We start from the raw sequence: 19901 nt of genomic DNA, 5'->3' as shown, positions 1-19901 counted from the left end.
TTGCTTTACAAAACAAAAAAAAGACTGTCAGGCAAAACAATCAAACTCAATACCCTTTCATTATAAAATCTTGTCAACCTGTCAGTTAACAACTTAAGTGATATAAATTGCTAAATGTCAGGCACATACACACAAAAAAAATCCAAAGTAGCTGCCAAAAAAACAATAAACAAGCCTCAACAGATACAAATCAAAATAAGTAGAATAATACAACATGAAGTGTGAAATCTTACCATTTAAATAGGCTCTATATGGAAAAAGGTCCTGATGCTGCTCTGTTCCTGGTTAAAACAAGCATGCTGGCACTCGCAGTAGCGCTTTGACTACAACAAGATGCACATCACTGTGTCGTCCACTAATCCACTGGAGGGCAGCACCACATCTGCTGCAGCCCTCCAGCCCTGATTGCCTGAGCCGATAACACGAAATACCCAAAGACTCCGGGCGTGCTCTCTTTCCCCAACCCACGGATGTTGGGAGCCGACGCTGGCCACCCTCAGCAAGGTCCTAGGAGTCTCCCCGCCGCTCGAACCCGAACTGGCTGCTCTCCTTCAGCCATTCACCAAATTACACCCGATTAGTTATTCTCACACTCTGCAGAAAAGAAAAAGAGTCCCTCTCTCTCTGTCTCCCTCTCCTTTTCTGCTCATCTTCATATCCTCTTTATTAAGCTCTTTTGAGTACATCTCTTTCTTTGATAAGTTGAAGGAACAACAAAAAGAGAGGGAGAAAAGAGCGAGAGGCATTTCGGTCCCTTCTCCGCTTTCCGCGGCTTGGCAAACATAAAGGTACTCGAGGGGCTGTAAGAGTTGCCCTAACTTGGCTAAACTCAAGCAGCAGGGTGTCTCTCAACGTGTCAGTAATCCCCATTGCCACGCTCCATTCACAGCGTCGGCGAAAATAAAACAAAAATAAAAAAGTGCAAGAGGAGGCAAAGAGCGAGTAATCCGATCCGAACGGGGAGAGCCGCGGTTAGCTGCGGCCATCACGCCACCCAACCCCTCGCTCCTAACCGTAGAGCCCCACGAAAAAATCTGGTGCAGAGAAACAAGCGACGACAGACGGATAAAAGCGGAGGACAAATTTAAAAGACAGCTCTGACATTTATAAATTAAAGAGGTGCCTGGCAGGACACCGAGCTTTGCAAGAGATTTCAATTATCTTCAAGTCACTAAAAAAGTGCCAAAATACAAAAAGCAAATGCTTAAAATCCCAAATTAATGCCAATGACTTCATAACAAAAGCACATAAAACTAGCCAAGATGATTTTCTGGAAGTCAAGCAATAGCAAAAATTAAGCACGGCCAACTGATGGCTTGAAGTGAGGAAGCTCACTCTTAAAGCCATGATCCGACCATACACCAAACCACCGCTGTGAGCCTTTAAACCATAGCAGGAAAAAATCACTATTGATCTTCAAATGGCGATAATTGAAAAGATCAAAAAGATTAAACAAAATCAAGAATGTGCTGACTTACCATCTTAGTTCCTTCTTCCGTTGCAACTTTCGTTGAAAAAAAACGAAAAAGGAAAAATATTTGCTCAAAGATACAGCATCGGAGGTGTCAAATTTGTGTGGCACCCTCTTGATCGTATTACTTCCACAGTCTTGGCTTCCAATGCGTCTGAACTTTTTTCCTTTTCTCTTTTATTTTGTTTGTGGTACCTAGCCCCCTTTTCCTGCTTAAGACTTAAAACGCTTTCAGCTCTGTAAACCAGCACAAATTATCTTGCCACCTTGCGCAGCTCTGATGCTTTGGCCGCTAACTTTGGAAAGCCCTTTACCACTGCATCAAAATTAGCATTGTCAAAGCAGTTAATGAATATTAATATTGTATTTGTCATTGGAGCTGGCCCGTTGCTGAACTCAAAGTCATCCATCAGGGACGAGATTAAGCACACAATTATTTCTGACTGACAGGGACCAAATCTGCGAGATTTTCCCCCCAACAATTTAAAGAAAAAGGCACAATATCATCTTAAGGTGCCTCCAAGGGACAAGAGACCCGATTAATATGCTTTTATTGAAGCAAGATGTGCAGAAACAGACAAAAAAAGATTGATTTTTTTTCTTGAATAAAAGAAGCAATACAACATTTTAAAGAAACATCTTAAGAAACAGAGCTGTCCAATTTTCAAATTTTTATGCCTTCCTGTTTTTCCCATTTCATTTCCTCCAAGAAATTCAAATACATCCAGCAAAGAGCCGGCAATACAAACAACAGGGATATTCAATTCACAACTAAATTTGAGGTCATCATTATTATTATTATAATTGAACAGCATGTTCCAGCGCTTTCCGTGGTGCAAGCTTTGGATCGGCAGAGCCGGTTCCTCAGACCACACAGACAGCTTAGAAAACCTTCATTTATCACAGTTAAATCACAGCACCACATTCAGATGGGAAACTGCTAAAACACACTGCCAATAAAATAGTCAATATCTAACACCAAGGAAGCTAAAAAATATTTTCGACAGTAATTTTAGCAAGAGAAAAATAAAGGAAATTTAAAATGCAAAAAAAATACCTTGCGAAATATTGAGAGCAATTTCAATCATTTGATATCATTATAATCATTAAAGATCAGCCTTACCTTAAAGTAAATTATACACGTAACAATCCATTTAACGCAGATAAATTCTTATAGTATAATCCATCAGAAATGTCCTTGAATTTAAACCCAAACGTAAATCATAAATGCACAATATTCTTGTAAAACCAGACTTAATATTACAACCTGTGATATGAAACAAATCTTAGTTTTTTCATTGTTGGACTCTTCACCAGCCTTTCTTCCCATTTTAAACAACACATTTTATTCATAAAATAAAAAACGAAACAGAAGTTTTGATAGGGAGCGTATAGTGACGGATGTGTGCAAATAAAGGCTGTGGGGCTGGCGATTCAGTGTGGGTTCGGGTCAAGCTGTGGGCACACGATGGTGCGGCCGGGAAGCGCTGACCATCCGTCAGCCTCCTAATACCATTAGCAACCCTTAGATGAACATTTTAAATTGGGCTTTTGTTCTGGGTTGCTACTTCGACCCTTCCAGCCAAGGGTGGTCCAAACACCACCGTCTCTCCACCAAAAAAAGAAAAGCCGCTTAAGAACCATTTCAATATAAATTGTTTGGCCGTTTTCGTTTGAAGTTCAAATGCTGCTGCTGTAGTGATCTGCGCGTTATTTATTTTTATTTTATCTTTTAGATTTTAAAGATATATCTGTTTTTTTATCAATATCAATAACTGAAAATTTTAGACTGAAATATATTTAAATTGGCATTTATATTAGAGAATATGTTCAATTTCAGACACTGCCATTTAAAAAATGTATGCAATCTAATATTTAATGTATAAAATATATTCATAGATCATATAATAAAATGCATATAATGTAATATAAAATACACCATATTTTAAATTAACCAATTCCTCCCAGAAAAATGTAAGAAACATATGTTAAGGAACTGAATGAAAGAATTTTCAAAGAAAAGCAATAGCCCATAAATGAAACGTTTCTTTCTTGTTCTAAATTACTTCCTTAAATAGGTCACAAATACAACCCAAAATGATTCCTCCCAAAAATAAATAAATAAAACATTTAAGATCACGAACACATTTATAACGGCTCAGCACAATATCCACACCGGTCCACAAAATCCGACATCAAGATACATTAAGGCAGTATGCAGAGATTAAAAAATGCAGCACTTGAAAATGCAATGTTTGCATGAATCAATGTCAAGTAGAAGAACGGGCAGAGATGAAAAGACGCCGCGCTTAATGCGCATCTAGAGAGTGGCAGAAGAAGGTGTATATGTGTGTGTGTGTATGAGCGAGAAAGAGCAGCGGCAAGATGCAGAGAGGGAGCCGCTGTGAGCCCGAGTGTGTCGACCCAGCACGATCACATCAGCGCCGGTATCAAATTAACTCTCAGACTTTGAAACTTATTGATCTGCTATTAAGACACTGGTGAACTTGATGAAGCGAGTGCTGTAGGTGACGCGGTGGCTTCAAAGTCTCGCGCAAGCCACATAAAACAACCTGCTTTGATCAAAGCCAGAGAGGCAGCTTCAGAGGAACCCCCAGTTCCACTAGTAGCCGATCCGCTTATACGGACCCCCGGTCCAGTGTCTCCTCAACCCCCGGCTTCACCAGAACAACCACCACTACATATCCTAGCCTGCCGAATAAAGAGCTTTTCTAAACCCACGGTGGTGTCTCGGAGACGCACAAGCCGTGGGTGAACGTACACATCACAGTAAGATCTGACTGCATTTCATTTTCACAGCATTCAAATTAAATCACAAAAAGCACTTTTGTCTCCTGTTCAATGTATTTAAATGTCCAAAACACTATTTGAGAGAGGGAAGAGTATTAACAATGTTAAACAAATGCCCCGCATCCAGCATCATTGTGTAATAAAATATTCACCCTTTGGCAAATCTTCACATCTAACTTGCGCTCCGAAGATCATCCACGTCTCCTTTCGTGCCACTGGGTGGAGATAGCAGTTAATATTACCATTTCACTTGTTAACGATTAGCCAACGCTGACATGAAAATAACACAGGGAAAAGATCTTTTAAATCTCATCTGGTGGACAAAAAAATATAACAATTTGAATTTTACTCTAGGCAGCAGAATACATTTTTCTTTCTTTATTTCCTTCTTTTTTTATCACTGCACTATACGTCTCACTAAATGGATTTCAATCAGTTCCTTTATAAACATGAACACTAAAGATAAAAAGGCTCAGGTTTGTCCACAAGTTCTCCTCTGGCCCTGAGGGCTTGCCTAAAATAAATATTAAATATTAACAATCAAATTAATCACGGGAAGGACAGTGTTTGTATTCTGGCTCCAAATGTAAAGAGGAACGTGTCTTGGCTTGAAGTGCCAGCATTAAGCTGTGCCTGTAATTAAAAGCCTAAACACATAACAAATAGGAGATATTTAACATTTGCTGTGTGTTTCTCCTTCCATCTCTTTACTAATTTATTTAGTTAAGAGAGAAATCAAAGAGGGGGAGTTAAGCACTTCAACAGAAGATGACATTAGGTTTACACACGGTGGTGGAACATGACAGCTTGCACGAAGCAGAATAAGTATTATGACAATTGGTTTGACGATTCTTGTATTTGAGCAAAAACCTTTTTTTCTGTCATTAATAAATATTTGCATTTTATACGAGCACAGAATTTTTTTTCTATAAAAACAGGCAGGTTCAATCGGATAAAATTGTTTGACAATTTAGTATTATATTAGAATATATTATAAATGTATATATAAATGTTAAATTATGTATGCTTTTCATAATAAAAAAAAAGCTATTTTACGTAATTCTTTGTAAGCCGTTTTATTTAAATCTGTTGTTATGTTGCCGATAACCAATGTCACATGACAGCCTTACTGCACATATCTAAAAAATAAGTAAATGAAAAAGTAATTCGGTATTCAGAAAAAAATGCCTACGGCGCACATATCATTTTTAACCCACTTGCAATATCTAACTAAAAGTTATCACTTCCATTGTGACAAAAAGAAAAAATACATAGGGGTGATGATGATGGGGGGAAGGAAAAGCAGCAGACGAAGGAGAAAGAGAGAAGAAAAAAGGAAAAAAGAACCCTGTGCCACAAGCATATATAAGAGAACTTTCACCAATTAGTGAGGAGAAACAGGAGAGGGAGCTGCCGCGGAGATGGTGCTCAAAGAGCCAGGCCTTGCGGCGAAGCTGTCATGTCGGCAGGATTGATCAACAGGCCTGCTATTTCTAATGGCATGTTGTCATGAGGCTGCAGCCATGGGGAGCCACCTGCCTCTCTCCTTGTAGACAGCAAAATATGTGTGTGTGTGCGAGAGAGAATTTGTGTATATGTGAGAGTGTGCTGCAAAAAAAAAGAGGGGGTTAGGGTGTTTGTGTCTGTTGTGGGAGTGCGTGTGTGGGGGGATTCCGACACCATACTTCAACTAACAATTTGAGAAAAAACTCTATACCTACTTGCCGTTACTCTTTCGACACCCTCCCCACCCATCGGCTGTTGACGTGACAGGTGCACTACTGCTCTTTTCTTTACACCCCGGCCTCCAACACAAAGCCTTAGCTACGTCAATGCGCAAACGCAATTTTACGCTAAGCAAGACGGGGAGGGTTTGACGGCAAATGTTCAGGAAAACGTACAGAGATTTTTAAAAGGTTGCGTTCATTATTAATATTTACGATCATACTAAATAAAACGAAAGAATGCGAAAAATAGCTAGCAAATACGTAAATCAATTTATTACTGATAAACATAAGAAACAGTTTTCGTAATGCTTTAGAAAAATTTGCGAGAACATTTCATGCGCCCCTGAAAACAAACAAGTGTCTGTCCTTCGTGTCGACTCCGCGGGCACAGAAGTGCTGCCTTGCTAACGATGAAAAGTCAAATAAAAGTTACAGAACTTTCGAGTTCAAGGTAGTGCTAGCCATTTCGAGTGTATGTCACGTACAGGTAACCTTTTTATCGGGTCCGCCTCTGGTCTCATCAGTCGATGAAATTCTCCGCCCGCGGCGGTGGCTTAGCCGAGGGACACCAACCAATAGAAAAATATTTCATTGTGTTAGCATTTCAAATGCCGAGTGGAGCGCGGGGGGTGAGGAGGGCCGGGAGAAGCACTAACCGATCATTGCCAGTGGAATTAATTGGCTATTCCGAGAATAATGTCGCTTACTGTGGGTCCTTGGAGGGGCGAATGCTACGATTTTTTTTTTGTTCGGTGTCTTCAAAAAAGGACCGCTTGGGGGTACTGGCCGCATTAGGGTTTTAGCTCATTCCCCTAAAGGGCGGGAACAAAATAATCAGAGCCACTGAACCGAACTCGGCTAATCCGCACCCTAATTAAAAACACAGAACCCCATTACACCAAGCCATATTGCCAATTGACAAATAACAGTTCTTTTAAATGCAAAATCGACATTTAATAATTATAAAAAACTACTTTCGTAATTGTTACAGATAGAATTGTAGTACTAAAACTGCTGGAAGCATGCAGGTAAAAGTAACGAACAATGGATTTCATTCGGCTTTTGGCCAGCGTTCGATAAATGGCTAAAGATGGAGCGACAGTGGTGGCGCTTCAATCCCTTTATTCAAGGGGATTTGAATTTAAGCTCTTTTTCACATCAGCCAAGCATATGCATTGACCCTAACTGATATCGGTGCATCGCTCAGACATATCTTTATCTAACCTTTTTAAAGCTCTGCGCCTTTTCAAACTCAAAACAGCATTAAGAATAAGTATTGTCTGAAGCGCGAGGGTATCCCTGGGAGACAATTCCTTCGAATTGTTGGGCCTGGTTTGGGGCAGGAGCCTTCGGGATACGCAGCTGCTTATGCACACCAGTAGAGTACGGGGAGATAAACAAACCACAAATAAAACCGCAAAAGAACACCGTGAAAAAAAAATTGCCATCCCAAATGTTCTATATCTTTCCACATTGAGCACACTGGGCTTCGGCGGGTGTGAATTTCATCCCATTCGAAGTTGTATAGGCGAAGGCACCAAGCCCCCATTATACCGTTTTCCTTTGCTCATTGTGAATTCCGTCAACGAAGTCAATCTTATTAACTTCCGCGCTGGTTCACACATGACATTTTCTTCAATTTTCTCGCCAACATCAAAAACATCAATTAGCAGCTCGAAAATAGGAAGGAACGAATGACAGACTACGATAACACAGACTTATTTGAAGCTAAGAGTAAATCTATTCTCCGGTTTCTGAATGTGTTCATTACAATTTTCAAAGAAGACCTCCAAATAGCAAAGAAATTAAATTTATCTCTTAAAAATGTCCAGATTTTTTTCTTTCTAATCCTGTGTCTGTTTCCCGCCCTCAGTGGGCAATACAAAAGCGATTTGGTGTTGCATTTTTCGGTCTCATTATGAGATCACAATGCACAATGTATAGCTCACACATCAACCATACTGATTTTTTTTTTAAAGAAAATAATAAATACATTTCTAAAATGTCTCTCTTCATTTATGTATATATCTTAGTCATACCTATTGATCAGTTTCCTGTTATTCACTCACAATTCCAAGAAATACGATCTCATGCATTAATAAATTGAGCTTTCCATCCTCTTACTTTCTCCTGTTAAATAAAAAGCATGTAACTCAATAAACTTCTGATGGCAACCTTTAAGTAAAAGGTTATTTTTGCTGAACCATTTGCTCCAAACGTCGTAACGCTGCTTCCCCACGCTTAAGTTACATCTCCACGGGAGTGAACACAAGCAACTTCAGTGGCCCTGGAGAAACACTCATGTGAGAAGAGAAGCGGGATCACGTTCCTCTGGCCCATTGATTTCTGATCTTTTGACATTATTTAGCTGCTTCCTATTTTCTGGGCTGTCTGTTTTTTTCACGTCGTGAAAGACAACGTTGTCCAAACAAGCGACGTTTGGGATATCTACTATCTGTCAAAGGAGTGTGCTCTTCCCGGCATTGGAACAGTGGAGAGCTCTGACACAGTACCGAGAATTGCTGAGATGAAAATATCACTCTTTATAATGGGGCCTAATCAGATTTCGGATGCCATTTGCCTTCTAGCAAACGATAGATGCGTGTCGCGGAGCGGTGTAACCTATACACGTCCCGTGCCCCTTGTGCTCCCTGAACCTCTAAGCGGAGCATTAGGAAGGTTACGTTTATCAATGACCGCTCACCGAAGAGGACAGATTAGAGTCCAAGATCTATTAAAGAACAGAAAGGCTGAAGGCAAGAAAACCACGAGTCCAAAATGAATGTCCTAAATTGACCAAAGTTATACATCAATCAAATATCTGTTTCATTGTGTACTCAAACATTTCTTATCAAATTCTAACAAGATCAAATGATCTCAGCTAAGCTATGTCAACAATTGTCTCATTTCTATCTATTTTAAGACATTTAAAACATAACTAACAACTTCATAGTGTTCCATGCTATGAAAGAGCACTCTCTGAACAATAACATTTCACCCTGGGCTTCCTTATTAAGACAACACTCACTCTCAAAAACCCCTTAGATTGAATAGCTAGGCTATATGGAAATCCATCAGATAGCTTTGTTTTTCATCCTATAATTAAAATAATGATTCTTACTCCATTGACATGAACTGGACCTCGGTGCTGAGCACGCACACATTCACAAAATCAAACCTTACATTAAAAATCTTCAAATGTCATTAACCCATTAAATAATTAATTTGAATAACAAGCACTGGATTTGGTCAAACCACGGGTCCAGTCTTTAGAAATTATTAGCGTACATCTAAATAATCAAAATGGTGACAGTAATGTACTCTATTCCGAGACTAATGGATTTTCAATGAGGTAAAAAAACTAAAATGATTTCACCAAGGGTCGATGTCGAATGTCTTTCACTGACGCCTCTGTTTATGCGAGGAGCTTCAGGGACGTGACCCTTGGTCAAAATAAGCTAAAATTCAGCAAAGGACAAAAGTGTATATTGCATTCTATAAATAAGTCAACTTAACTACAACATAACATAAAAATACAACACCACAGAAATATTGTCATGGGTACGTTCATGAGCCAAAGCAAAGACAGCATTTTTTCGTAAAAGCAGGGTGACCTCAACAGGGGTGTGTCACAAATTGGTATTAGCGCACTCATCCGATCTCTCGTGAACTAAACATTTACCCACAGTACAAGCAGTGCATTCTAAACAACATCCTGTCCGTACATCCTACTCTCATTTAGTCATTTATTAGCAATTTACTCATCCCTTGGCTAATTTAACCTTACAAAAACAGAAATCCTTCCTTTTACCACTACTTTCCTAATAACAATTTTTTTAGTTAATTTCAACACAGACGTGTCACTTTAGAACTACACTTTGCATCAACCTTTCCAATTACTTTTAGAGTTTGGGATTTACAAATTTGCTTTCATGTCCTATGTTGGCAGATAAGTCTGTGCTCCTGGCCATGAAAGCAGCTTTTTAATGAGCTGTACTGAGGTTAATTGGTTCGCTAAGATCCCCAAGTCATGTGTCTCAATATGAAATTAAGCTATTTCCTGGAGTTTCTCTGACTTATTTAATTAAAAACACTTCAGCCCAATTTTCATTTCCCACAGTATACAGGGTCTGGTGAGGTGTTCTTGGATTGGGAACTCTTTCGGTAGGACCTTTACACTGTTCTGAATAAGCATTTATTCATCACGGACAATTAAGCCAGAGAATGCAAAGTATGTGAAAGTCCGTGACCACCTATAGGACAACATTTTAGCAACTGAGCACTTAACATTACTCTGTGCTGTCATTTATATAAAACATATATATCCATAACAACAACAATGATAATAACAATAATAATTATTATTATCATCATTATTATTATTACTGTCATAATTGTTATTATTATCATTACCGTTGTTGTTATTATTATTAGTAGTAGCAATAGTTATAGTATTATTATTATTATTATTTAAAAAATACTACTTTTACAATTGTAAAAATGCGACAATTGTATTATTATTATTATGAATCAATAATTAACATTTTAGAGTGCAGATCTTTTTGCAATTATTAATACAAATTATATTATTATCATTATTGTTATTAATCACAATTTTAACAACTAACTAACAATCTTTTCAAACAATCAAATCAAAACCCATTAAACTCTAGTTACGCCAGCAGAAATATTCACTTATTAGCGGAGACATAAGGTGAATCTGCCCGTATCAGAGTCCCTGTAATTAACAGTTGGGTGAAAGTGTTAAGGTGCCACTAGCTGATCCGGTTCAATACTCCTGACAGTGTAATTACGGGCTGCTCAATAGCCGGCCATTTCACTAAAAACTAATTCAATCCATCTTCATTTCCTCAGCTCCGCCCCTCTTATTGATGGATAGTCATCATTAGACGGTGACAAAACACTTGAGTTGAGCGTGCAGGAGGAAATGCGATCATTCCTGAGCCACTGGAGGATGCGATCACGCACACGCGCGGTCACCTGTCTAGCTCATATATTACAGCGGGAACTTGGACTGGTAGGTGGAACAGAGCAGGAGTTATGGGTCACTGACTGGAGCAAGCTGGGAGAGCCCGTGCACACACAGACACATGCTAATACCGCTGTGAACTCCGTCATAAACACACACTGCTTGTCTAAGAGTGACTCCCCTCACACCAGACGCTAATGTTCTCCTACAGATCCTTTTATAGCTGCGTAGACCATTTAAAACCTCCTATATAGACACACATACAGACACACACACACACAAAGCAGATGCTTTCAAGCAGTAACCACAAACCACTGATTAACAGAGTTGTCTACTTCACTATATTTTAAGTCTATGGCTATATTCTGACCCAGTCAGCCTATATATCTTAATTATGTGTTCTGTTTTATTCCCTCCACAGGGAGCGCTGGGGCCTCTTTAAATGAGAGCCTGCAAACTCATGGTTTGCGTTCGCTGACAGCATCGGAGTTTACACACCTTGTTTTATAATAAGCTTTAAGAAATCTTCTTTAAAGCACAACGTGCACTTTCATGCGACAAAATCTTGCAAAAATAATAATCGTTTCTTAAGCACAATATTTTAGCATAAAAACCCGACACCCTTGAGCTTCAAGAGAAAGTTTACCGACCCGTGCAATCAAAGACCGGCCCCAATTATCTCAAACACACAAGCGAATGTGCATTTCAAGGGGCAGATGGAGTTATTGTGCACACGTAAATCTGGGAAATCTTGATAACAGACGGCGGACGCTCAGCGGTGACGTGTTGCCGGCGGGGTGCGGCGGTCGGTCGGCACAGGCGATCGAACAGCTAAAGGAACACGGTGGTCTCACAGTGATTATCTCACTCTCCTCTCCTCTAGCACCCGGTTTCGGGGTCAGCGGTGCTACTGAAACACGGCTGGCCTTGCCATTTCAATGATTGAATTTGGTCTGGATCTCTCAATCAATTGTGTGCAGTGACCCTCAAGAGCCCCCTGTGAGAACGACCCGCCGCACCTCACCAATGGCCTGAAGGAGAATGTCTGTAGGCGGTAAACACATTCACGAATACAAATACGCACACGTAAAACACACTACTGTGTGCACTCACTAAACAGCCAATCGCTCGAAAAACACATTTGAGAAGAATGAATTATTCCCGCTAACAAAACGCAGTTTAAGTAAAGACTTATGCAAGATGTCTCTAAGTGCTGGACTGTGGAAGATGCAAAATAACTTCTGGGATCTGTCGTGTTTTATTGCTTTATTTGGACTGTGCAAAATCACTTCACAATTGTGATCACCAGAGACACCTGAATCAAAACTTTCATTAACCGTCTGATTTACTCGGGTAAACAGTGTCAGGCAAGCGTTGTTGAGCTTGATAGTCAATCTATAAAAAGCATCATTTATATTGTGGCCAAACAAATTTGCAGTAACAATACTATCACAATATTTATTGATATATTTACATAAATGACATAAATGATGTCATCAGTGAAATTCATTTTTAATTTGGTTCATTCTGTGTTTTGTCTGTTTTTTAGTCAACAAATCCCACTTATAATACAAGTGTATGGAGGCAGAGAGAGAGAGAGAGAGAGGTCATAACCCCTGTAACTCTTAAAGCAACATGTTGAATGGATGCTGAATAGTTACGATATTACGAAGTGTGTACAATAAACACAATATCGCTAATCTTTGTGTTTAATATCACAATAAATGCAAATATCGGCATATTGTGACATCTTTAGTTCACACTATAAATAATGATTTAAACACACGCCTGGTTAAACCAGAGCGAATTACTCATCTCTGCCTCTCTCTCTTACAAACGCACGCATCATATAAAAACAGAACTTGGACACAATAAGAGACAGTATTTCAGCACATAATCAACCTCCGCCTTAAAGGGATAGTTCACCCAAAAATAAACATTCTGTCATCATTTACTCAACCTCTTGTCAGTTCAAACCTGTATGACTTTCCTATTTCCACAGAATACAACAGATGATATTTAGAAAAATGTTGTTGGCTGGACCCTATTCATTTGCACAGGTTTTGTGTCGATACAATAGAAGTGAATGGGGTCCACTGTTGTTCGGTTACCAACATTCTTCTAAATATCTTCTTTTGTGTTCTGCAGACGAAAGAAAGTCACAAAGGTTTGAAATGACAAGAGGGTGAGTAAATTGGGTCATTTTTGGGTGAACTGTCACTATAAATGTCAGGTCCCCCTGACTGAACCAGGTTCGCCAGTAGGTGCTTCCACCCGTTTCACACGCCAGCAGCGTCTGTGCGTAAAAGGGAACGTGGATTATTCTTAGACCCACAGGCTCTTGTTTTGTCCAAGGAGAAGCATCACACTCGTCGCTTCACATACATGCACATGGCAAGATGGCGGAACGCTGTGGAAAATGCAGCACGGCCTCCAGACCCTGCAGTTTGTTTAGTAACACTTCAGTTTATGACGCCCGAAGGGTGCAATTAAGTCCAATTACAGTCTGTGGTTTTTATTAAGAGCTACAAGCTGGCCAGGCTGCGGGGCCAGTGAGCAGCATACACACACACACACACACACACACAGAGAAAACGGGTTCAGCACTACTAAATCAAACCAATTCAGACACACTAAAAGGAATAAATTACGACTCGCTCTGTAAGTAAAATAAAGGTAATGAAAGAAGATTGCTACATATTGGTCAATAACCAGATAAATTGACAGATGTTAAAAATACATGGTATGAAGGATTTATATTGAAATAAAAAGATTGCAAAGTTGTACCTTGTAAAACTTAAAATTAACATCAATATAAATGTAATAAATAATTTTTTTGTTTGGCCTGTTTTTTTACATACAAACCTAGGCTTACTTCTCTTTGTCTCCATTTGAGAAACATTAGGGAAACCAACAATAAACACAATTGGGAAAAGTATTACAAAATATCTTATGTCTCATTTAACAAATTAAACATTAAAAATGATATACAACTAAACCTATTTATCTCGCACTACATCCCAGATGACTCCCACGCCTAAAATAACACCCTTTGTTTTCACTTAATATTTAACATAATTATTGAGACTTTATTGAGACACCATTACTCCCCGTCAATCTTATTTGACAGCCCCTCTTAATATCTTGGCACTTTAAAACTGACCAAAGTTCAAAGGGTCACATGACCTCACACACCCTGGCAATGTCACTGGGCTAAGCCTGAGATCCACATACAAAGGGATGGTATGAAAGAAAGGAAAGCGAATGGAAACTCGAGGTCACTGCACACGGGGCTTTACTTGTGCGATTTGGGATAAGTACTATGAACTCTCCCTCCGGCGAGATACCGCAGGGCACAAGACCCTTTCAGTGCTGAATACGTAAATCAGATCAATATCTACACCCAGATCTCTATGGAAGAAAGTTAAAACCCAATTCAACTGATAAAGAGAATAAAATATACTGAAGGAAACACCCATAACATCAGTACCGTGGCCCAGCCTTTAGATAAAAATGGCAGGGCAGATGTCACAAAGCATTCTGGGTTTTGGTCACGTGAGCTCGCGCTAGGGATACTTGGGTGCATGACAAGTGCGCTACAGCTGTGACGGAACAAACAACAAGCACATCCTTCAGCATTCATCAACGCATCAAAAACCATCCTCGTATCAATCTGCCGTTCACAGGGAGCGGTGAGAGAGCGATGCATTTTCCTCTTTGTGTTCCTGTTATTGGGCTGTTTGCTGATCGCTATCATCCTTCTCTTCTGTGCGCTGCGCTTGGACACGTTTCAAAAAGACGGGCGTCTTTTTTCCCTTTCAGTAAGGAAACCGTCTCCTTAATGGCTTTCAAAACAGGAAGCACAACAATAAAGTGAAAAGTGAGAATGCTCGCTGCAGACATCTTTTCCCTTTTGCAGCGCAACGGCATGCATCACACTCTCGCATATACACACTCACACACACATGTACACACAAACAGACGCACGCGGTGACACTGACACACTGACCTTCAGACATTCTTGTCTAATTCCTGTCTAGTTGAATTCTCAAATCTAATGGGTTTATATTACAAAATAAAAATAGAATTTTCAATTAGCAGTTAAATTATTTAGATGTTGAAAGGAAGGAACAAAAATGTCACTTATGAGGAAGACAATTGTTTTCCACAAAAAGATCCAATCGATCAAGCACCAAAAATATATACAAGTACAAAAACATAACAAATGTAGGCTTCTAAAGACAACTGAACGTGTTGTGTGATGTTGTATGGAAGCATCTTTGGATAATTTACATTTAAAATATTCAATTTCTCTCTTTTTTTAGCTACAAAATACAAGTCACTATCCAGGAGCCATTCCGCTACATTTTCTTTCATTAATTTTTCTTTTTTAGATGACCTATCCCTTGAGTTAAGTCATCTTGGATTAAATTATCAAAAAATAGATCTTAATAAAGAGATAGTTCACCCAGAAATTAAAATGATTTGATCAATTACTCATTCCAGACATGTAAGGGGTCATTCAGAGAGAACACGTCTGAGTGTCTAAAAATGCGAGACAATCGCTCAAATGTTTTTTTTAAAAGCGCACCCTAGAACGCGAGGGTCTGGAAACGCACTTTCGCGCTAAATAAAACCAACTTGCTCCTGTTTGCCACGCCTCCAAATTCTTCTGATTGGTTCACAGCTTTTAGAACTAGCATTGATGAGAAGCGCTGCATGTGTAAATTGCATTTTCTTTCTGAATGACATAAGGGTGAATAAACGATGACATAATGTGTATTTTTGGGTGAACTATACCTTTAAGAGAGATTGGACACCCCTGTGTAAGACACAGTAGTGATATCTTTACCTCATTTGTAATTTCATTGCAACATAAAATCATCATCTAACCTTCCTGGCTTTTCAACATCCACATTACAGAAAACTCCGGACCCAACCCGCTGAGAAACTGGGATCCCATCCGGGACATTCAACATGCCACAAGAAGCTCTTTCAGTTCACAAGCACCAAAAGCATAGAGAGACAGCTACACACACTTCCTCACAGTTGGATAAAACAAATCATAACAGCGCAACTAGGCTTCACCAAAGAACTTCGTTTTTTTCTCTTCACCCTCAAAAGTATTGTGTAGTCTCTAGGTACCAAAAACCTTTCTATCAGTTCAGTCTAAAAACAGAATCTGCATCACCAAAACGCAACCCCAACCCCCCTCCCAACCAAATTGATTTCCCCCAGTCAAGGCTTTTCCCCGCACGGACCCTCTGCAACGGTGTCATCTTTACCATCAGCCCTCTTTTAACTGGCTTTTTACTCTAGTGACGGAACGTACAAACGATGAAGGCGGAGGGGAAGAAAGAAACACAAAAACTGATACACGCGCTCCAAAGTTTCGTCTATTGATTTTTTTTGATGCGCGGCCGAAAAAAAGAGAAGGAGTTCAAAGCAGAGGAGATCTTTTTTTGATCACCGCTAGAATAGCTGTGTTGGTAGTCGTCATGGAAGCAGCAGTGCTAGACGGAAAAAGTGCCTGCGTGGATTCCTTTGTTCTGGCCGAAGCCCCGTGGCAAGCCCCCTGACCTGATGCGGCCAGCGTGGTCTTTAGCGAGTCGCAACATTAACCAATGCTGAGGGGTAAATCAGGCAGAAATTCTGAGCTGTCCATTCAGATGGCGCCCTGCCGCACACAAAGAGAATACGTTTGGCTACTGTACTGTGGTTAACTGCAGACAACTGCTTTCAGTCATGTATGGAGCTATTCAGCTACTGAGGGGAGGAAGCAGAAGCAGTTCTAATAAAAAAACTGGCTCGTATTTCACCCAAAAATGTATGAATGATTATTTTCTCACCCTCGTGCCATTTCCAACCTGTGTGACTATGTCCTGTGCAGAACACAAAAGAAGATTGGTAATGAAACAACATTGGCCCCATTGACTTCCATTGTATGGACACAAAACCACAGAGACATTTCTCAAAATAGCTTGTCGTTTTGAAGGTATGAGGGTGAATAAACAATGACAGAATTTTTTGGGGGGTGAATTGTCCCTGGAGCAAAGACAATAACATGTGAAGTTAAAAATTAGGAAAAATATATTTTTAGTAATCGTTTGTGTAGTTTATGGGACTACTATTCAGATAGAGCATAGGGATCCTTATTGTTCTTCAGCACTGGAGAACATACAGTATAGTTCGTACTGTATGCTCTGTTCCCTACAGAACAAGGATCTTTTTTCCACTCTCTGATCGTAGCTGGATCTGTCATTGCAATATAGGACTATCAGTGGATTTTCTACTGGATCCTGGCTTGGCCCAGACCCTCTGTGATATGCAGCGGTGTCCACTGGGGGCTACAATTAGACCATCAAACCCATTCCAGCCGGGAATCGGCACACATCTCCAGAGCCTCTCCTCCAAAGAGACGGCCAACTTGTAAAACTAGGGGAGGTAGCCTTTGATGTGTCGTACATGGGAGAAGTCGCTCTTTTTGCTCCTATTAATGGTAAGGAGATAAAACAATTAAAGGAGAGGGCGGACAGACAACGTGGTTATACATCTGTACATCCAGGACTAGAATGTGAATATTGAAAGTACTCGAGATGGCGCAATAGCTACAAGAGGAAATATGATAATCTAAATATGAATAAGGAGGAAAGGAAAACTGGTTGACTGGCTTGTTTTTACAGGGCGAGACACAAAACATTTAATAACACCTAAGCCGTAATGACAAGCTTTGGTGTCACAATATTTGTTCATGAGCCCCAAGATGTGTGGCTATTTCATGTCAAGACACATAAGGTGGACCGTTATTCCACTTCCTGGACCAGCGCCATACTACCGTGAGCATATTTTGGCTTCATTTTCAAATTTCGTCATTCACCCGGGAGCTCTGGCTACAGTAAGTAAACCTGAAACTGGTTTGGATATATGAAGATATGAGTCTCATACAGCTGGTTTGGATGAGAGGGGGTCCGCAAACGTTATATTAGCCATGTGGTATTGGTTTGCTTCTTTCTGGACACATACCGTGGCTGACAGAAAACATGTACTTCAATGCTCGAATACAAACTGTTTACTGTGTGCTTGGCAAGATGTCCAATACGGTTAACGACAATTACATAAAATGTCACAAGATTTATACAGGGAACCTAAAGCTTGGTCTGATTACCGGAGAGATCATTTCTCGGCTTCATGTATGCGGTCATTAATAAAATAGTATGCAGGGCTATAGCCAAAGAAGGGTCATGGTGAGAGAATGACCTTTTCAATAGTGTAAACACTACAGAGTGTGGAAAAGTGATTTGTCACTAGTTAGTCAGGGTGACTACTTATGGTATATAACTGTATGTACTGTATTTAAACAGTCCAACTTTAAAAAACATAATGACCCTTGTATCACTTTGTTGTGTTCTGTTTAGCTTTAGTCTTTTAATGTAAGAACATGTCTTATGTAAATTCCCCTCCTTAGAGACACATCCTTCTGTGGTGAGGTGACCCAGACACAAGACTAATTATAAAGGTTGTCCGATTAGTCAACACGTCGCCCACTTAATATAGTAAATCTACAGAGCTTTGTACATCCCTAGTGCATAAAAACCCACTCAGAGGGCATTTATCTGTCTGTCTGACGCTATGATGAAGGAATTCTGCTCTAAGCGCTCATAAAACAGCCACGACGGCATGTCAACACAAGGTGGAGACAGCGCAAGAAAAGTTCCAATTTAGCTTTCCATTCACAAAGGGGAAATAAAAAGGGTCTGTGGGCTTTTGCAACAGGTGCTGGAAAAAAACCACACGAGATAAAAAGACACGCGAGAAGCAGCCTCTGTATCTTAAGGATTGTGGTGACATCCAGGATTTTCCTTGTTGCCATCAATGGTAAAGGCGAAAGAAAAAAAATGCAGTTGTGTGAGGAGAAATGTCTTGTTATGGAGGAACGGAGCATGTCGCAGATAAGAGCGGGCAGGTGTTCAAAGGGACGCAGGCCAGTGAAGCGCACGCTCCTTCTCTCCACATCGCCGCGCTGTCCTTAATGAGCCTCCCAATAAACCTTCGGCTCCATGTCTCCTGTCCACGGACGGCATGCCTGTCTCACTTCAATCATGATCCACCATTTTATTCAAATCTGCACACTTGGGGCTGCAACAAAGGTCTCAGAGAGATGTTCACTACACCAATAAAACATGTTATATTTAGATGGTGCTTCTGTTTGATTATTCATACGTCTATGGAAAAACTCCAGATTTTATCAGGATACACAGAAAGTTTTGCATGGCTGTCAGTGGCCCTTGTAGTGTCGTTACATTGTCTTCCACCAGGGGCTAAGTGGCCTAAACTCTTTTACGTCAACCCTTTTTATTCACAGTACAAGGTAAGAGAAAGACAAAAAAATGGGAATGTGGACAGGCTGGATTCAAAAGTGTATCATCCACTAAGCACCAACGTTCAACATGTCAGGACACATGTGCTTGAATCAATAAACCAGAGCTAACAGATGTTTAAAATGTATTTAAAGTTTAAGTTACGTTCCAAACTTGCTGCTCATAAAAAAAGGTTGATATTGAATATAAAACTTCCTCTCAATTCTGTATTATTTTTCCCTTAAGTCTTGTATCTTGTGCTAAACATAGTGACAGACTGTCCTGTACAAATCAGGTCTGCCCAGTCAGCTGCCTGTCATATATTCAACCTAAATACAACACATCTACACGGTAGACATTCCAGTCATATCTCAAAGTACACTAAATAAATGATAAAGGGGGGCATGCAACAGCATGCTAGAACAAGACCATTTTAACTCACTGAATCATTTAACCAAAAACATGCAGAAGTGAAAAGATGCAATAAAACAAAGATATTTGTCAGAGAAAAACAATCTTCTCATCTTTCTCTTTTTAAAGCCATA

The 19901-nt window shown here is 39.9% G+C and overlaps 1 protein-coding gene across 10 annotated transcripts in view; it reads right to left on the bottom strand.

Moving 5' to 3' along the window:
- The window catches only part of tcf7l2 (transcription factor 7 like 2), a 78859-nt gene that overhangs the window by 25246 nt on the left and 33712 nt on the right, over window positions 1-19901 (bottom strand). The window lies entirely within an intron of this gene.

This window comes from Barbatula barbatula (assembly GCF_947034865.1).
Source record: "Barbatula barbatula genome assembly, chromosome: 16".
Taxonomy (NCBI): domain Eukaryota; kingdom Metazoa; phylum Chordata; class Actinopteri; order Cypriniformes; family Nemacheilidae; genus Barbatula; species Barbatula barbatula.
The sequence above is the reverse complement of the archived record's forward strand: the minus strand, read 5'-3'. Positions and strand labels throughout refer to the sequence as shown.